The sequence below is a fragment of the Amaranthus tricolor genome, chromosome 13 (assembly GCF_026212465.1).
Source record: "Amaranthus tricolor cultivar Red isolate AtriRed21 chromosome 13, ASM2621246v1, whole genome shotgun sequence".
Classification (NCBI taxonomy): Eukaryota; Viridiplantae; Streptophyta; class Magnoliopsida; order Caryophyllales; family Amaranthaceae; genus Amaranthus; species Amaranthus tricolor.
The window spans coordinates 19,722,520-19,727,777 of NC_080059.1; positions in this window are offsets into that span (position 1 = coordinate 19,722,520).

A 5,258-nucleotide genomic window follows, 5' to 3' on the forward strand; every position below is an offset into this window, starting at 1 on the left:
AGTGAGGGGGAACAACTCATGGTATCTTGACAGTGGGTGTTCCAAGCACATGACGGGTAACAAATCTAAATTTCTCTCACTTGAAGCATATGATGGGGGAACTGTAACCTTCGGTGATAATATGAAGGGTGAGATAATCGCCAAAGGAAAGGTTGGAAGGTCAAGTTCCCATGCCATTGACAATGTATTTTTAGTCGAGAATTTAAAACACAATCTTTTAAGTATTTCTCAATTTTGTGACAAGGGTAACTCTGTTAAGTTTACTTCTGAACGATGCATAATTTCTAGGAACAACACAGGAGACCCTGTGCTTGAGGGAATCAGAAAAAGGAACACTTATGTTGTGGACCTGGACACTGTTCCCAAAACCAGTCTAATGTGTTTAAGCGTTATAGAAGAAGACCCACTGCTTTGGCACAAGCGTCTGGGTCATGCTAGCTATTCATTGATTAACACTTTAAGATCAAAAGACCTAGTAAGAGGATTACCAGCAATAAAATTACTCAAAAATGAAATTTGTGATCCTTTGCTAAAGGAAAACAAGTGCGGTCATCCTTTAAATCAAAGTATCTGGTGACTACCTCTAGACCATTAGAATTAATTTATATGGATCTATGTGGACCTATGAGAACACAAAGCCGTAGTGGCAAAAGATATGTGTTTGTCATAGTTGATGACTATAGTAGATTTACTGGACCCTATTTTTAGTAAGCAAAGATGAAACTTTTGATGAGTTTGTTTCTTTTGCTAACAAAATACAAAAATCTACCAATAATCTAATTGTTCACATAAGATCAGATCATGGCAAAGAATTTGAAAATTCAAACTTTATGAACTATTGTAAGGAACATGGTATAAATCACAATTTTTCCGCTCCTAGAACACCACAACAAAATGGGGTGGTAGAAAGGAAAAATAGAACCCTAGAAGAAATGGCTAGGACTATGTTGATTGCTAGTGGTCTACCTAAAAATTTTTGGGCCGAGGCCGTCAATACTGCATGCTATACTTTGAATCGTGTATTAATAAGACCAATCACTTCTAAAACACCTTATGAATTGCTTAAAGGTGTTAAACCAAATATTTCCTATTTTCGTGTGTTTGGATGCAAATGTTTTGTTCATGTAAATGGAAAACGAAATATAGGTAAATTTGATGATAGAAGTGATGAATCAGTATTTCTCGGTTATTCATCACATAACAAAGCTTACAGAGTTTATAATAAGAGAACAATGTGCGTGGAGGAATCCGTTCACATAATCTTTGATGAAACTAACTTTTCAACAAGTGAACAAGAAATAAACAATGTCAAAATAGGTCTTGCAAATCTAGAAGATGATGAAGAAATAAAGGTGCAAGATCAAGGAACAACAGGTGAACAGCTAATACAAGAAGACGAAGAAGAAACTGACCAAGTCCAGGAACTGCCAGCACAACTGGACCAGCAAACTGTTCCCAATTCAGCTGTTCCCGCAGATGAGCAAAATGATCCAGTAGCTGAACAAAATGCCAATCAAGATGCTGAGCCAGAACATGCTACTGTTCCCTTAAGAGAATTTGTGCCCAAACCTTGGAAATATCAAAGTTATCATCCTCTTGATCTGATTATAAGTGATATGAATAAGGGAACACAAACCAGATCCCAACTGAGAAACTTTTGTGCACATTTTGCGTTCCTATCATCACTTGAACCCAAAAATCACGAAGAAGCTCTAAAGGATTCCGAATGGATAGTAGCCATGCAAGATGAATTAAATGAATTTGAAAGAAATAAGGTATGGCACTTGGAACCCAAACCAAAACACAAGAAGGTAATTGGTTTGAAATGGGTATTTCGGAATAAGCTAGATGAGCATGGAATAATTGTAAGAAACAAAGCAAGACTCATGGTTAAAGGGTATAATCAACAAGAAGGTATTGATTACACCGAGACATTTGCTCTAGTAGCAAGTTTAGAGGCTATTAGAATTTTAATTTCTTTTGTTGCATTTATGAACTTTAAGTTATATCAAATGGATGTGAAATGTGCTTTCTTAAATGGTTTTCTTGATGAAGAATTTTTTGTTGAACAACCCCCAGGTTTTGAGAATACCTCTTGTCCTGATCATATCTACAAGCTTGACAAAGCTTTATATGACTTGAAGCAAGCTCCTAGGCAATGGTATGAAAGACTATCAAAGTTTTTGATTCAAAATAACTTTGTAAGAGGAAAAATTGATAAAACCTTATTCTTTAAGAATAAAGGTTATGATATTTTAGTTGTTCAAATTTATGTTGATGATATTATTTTCGGTGCGACCAATGATTTGTTATGTAAAGAATTTGCCAACCTTATGGGCACAGAATTTGAAATGAGCATGATGGGAGAATTAAATTTCTTCCTTGGTTTGCAAATTAAACAAACTAAAAATGGTATTTTTATTCATCAACAAAAATACATAAAAGAACTTCTTAAGAAGTATGGGCTAAACAACGCAAAAACCAACCATACACCCATGGCTACAAATGTTAGATTAGATGAAGACCTAAAAGGAACTAACGTAGATCAAACAATGTATCGAGGCATGATAGGTTCCCTATTATATCTAACTGCAAGTAGACCCGATATTTCATTTAGTGTTGGTTTATGTTCTAGATTTCAGTCCAACCCCAAAGAATCACATCTCACTGCAGTAAAACGGATTTTGAGATATTTGAAGGGAACAGACGACTTGTCCCTATTTTATCCTAAAAGTGATGTTTATGATTTAAAAGGCTTTAGTGATGCAGATTATGCAGGTCATCTAGTTAATAGAATAAGCACGTCAGGTATGGTACAATTTCTTGGCTCATGTTTAGTTTCATGGAGTTCCAAGAAACAAAACACGGTTGCATTATCCACAGCCAAAGCTGAATACGTAGCAGCAGCAGCCTGCTGTTCCCAAATGCTTTGGATAAAACAGCAACTAAGAGATTTTGTTATTAAAATTGAATGCATTCCTATTTATTGTGATAATACCAGTGCCATATGTATATCTAAAGATCCAGTGCATCACTCACGAGCTAAACATATACATATTAGACATCATTTTCTTAAGGATAATGTAGAAAACAAAAATATTGTATTAAAGCATGTTAATACAAATGAACAAGTTGCAGATATTCTGACCAAACCACTTCCAAGGGAACAATATGAAAAGATGAGATTGGAACTTGGTATGATCAAGCTCCACTAAAGTTGGTTGCATGAAATTCCCAATGAAGCATCATGAGAATGAAAAAGGTCAGGAATCAACCTCAATATCTTGATTGAGAATCAATTATTGAATGGATCAGGTAAACACTTAATAAAGTTTGTACTATGAATGTCTTCTCGTTTGTATGTTGTTAAGTTGATCAGACCAAAGCAGTATGTTCGTTATTCTCTTCATATAATATTTTATAACATTATAATATTTCATAATTTTGTTCTTAAATTTTTTTAATATATAGTCAACATAAATCAATAAAAAATATGGGAAACGGTTTTCATTTCTTCATATAATCCTTCCAAATCACAAGTAATGATGAAGGCATTGATGAGATGGGACTTAATGTAACCGTCATTTCAAAACTTTCAAAAGCTGTCACCGTACATCATAATACGCATACATCTTCCTCTTCCTCAAGAAACCGTTCTCCTTCTTTTCTCTCAACCTTTTCAAAAGTTTAAAATGAAAACCCTAAGATCTTCAAAATCAGGCAAGAAAACCCCTAAATCCCGTACACATACCCAGCCACAACCTCTAAAAGTGGTTCATCCTCCACCATTACTGGATGCTGCACCACCCACAACCACAGAAACCACAAAAGAATTACCCAAACATACTACTGAACCTACCAGTACCAAACGCAAGATTTCAAGTGGGTCATCCTTCAAAGTAGTCAAACGTTCGAAGCATAGTGATCCTAATAGTGCTGAAGAAATCTCAAAAGAAATGTCTGTTGGTTTTGGACTCGACAAATACTGGTATGACTCTACCCATTTTCCTCAACTGCATGACATTTTGCAACATCAAGAATGGGAAGTTTTGATGTCAAATTTTAGTTGCAATTCCATTTTTCCAAATCTTATACGAGAATTTATTTCAAATTTCTCAAATGAATGTGGGATGTGTTCTAGTACTGTTAAGAACATCAAAATAGAATTTAATAGTGCATTGCTGGGGGAATGGTTTAATGTTCCTAATGTTGGGTTTGATACTTACTACGTTGGTTCAAAAATAGTATTTTCTGGGATAAATGAAAAAACGATTTTAAAATTTTTAGGGATTGAGCAAAGAAAAGGGAAAATAAGCCATAACATTTTGAATCCTCTGCATAAATTATTGTACAATATTGCACGAAGATTTATTTTGCCAAGAAACTCCAAAAGGAGTGAAGTAAGTTTACGTGATGCTACATTGATTTACTGCATGGCTAATCACATAAAGATAAATTTTCCATCGATGATATCTAATTTGTCTGATTGTATTGAGAAGAAAAATTTTGTTGGTTATGGAGGATTGCAGACCTGGATTTTTAGAAAATTTGATGTCCCTTTGGAAGGGTTGGAGTTCCCAATGGGACCCAACATGAAGATAGGTGCAAAGTGTTTACAAAATTTGCACTTAAAATTAACTGATGAAGGGATGTTAATACATTATTTAGAGGAGGAAGTTGGAGTTGGTTCTGAAGAAGAAGGGATTGAAAAAGAAGAAGAAAAATTGAGGGAGGAAGAACAGGAAGAAAAAGAGGAAAAGGAGCAAGGACCTGTTCCCACTGATAATATTGAAATAGAAGAAAAAGGGGAACAGCATGGAGAAGCTAGTAAAGGGGAACAGGATGGAGAAGCTAGTAAGGGGGAAGTAGAACAGGAAGGAGTCTTAGGAGAAGATGCTTATCACAATCTCTGTAATGATTCAAGTGATGAAGAGACTGTGATAGCATTGAGGAGAAATGCTAAATCTGTTCAGAGGAAGAGTAGGAGGTTAGCCTCGAAACGTAAGGCTACAATGGTTGATGATACCACATTTGAGACCATGCCTGAGTCTACATCCAATAAACCTCCCTTTCCCAAGCCAACCACATCATCACCACATCACACTCCATCACCACCACATCACAATCCATCACCACCTCTATCACCTATTCACTTTACACCACCACCATCTCAATCTTCACCAAGTAATGGTTGTGCTAACCCTGATTCTGTTCCTGCAGCTTCTTCAAACTTCATTCTCTCCAAGCTCCTTGACCTA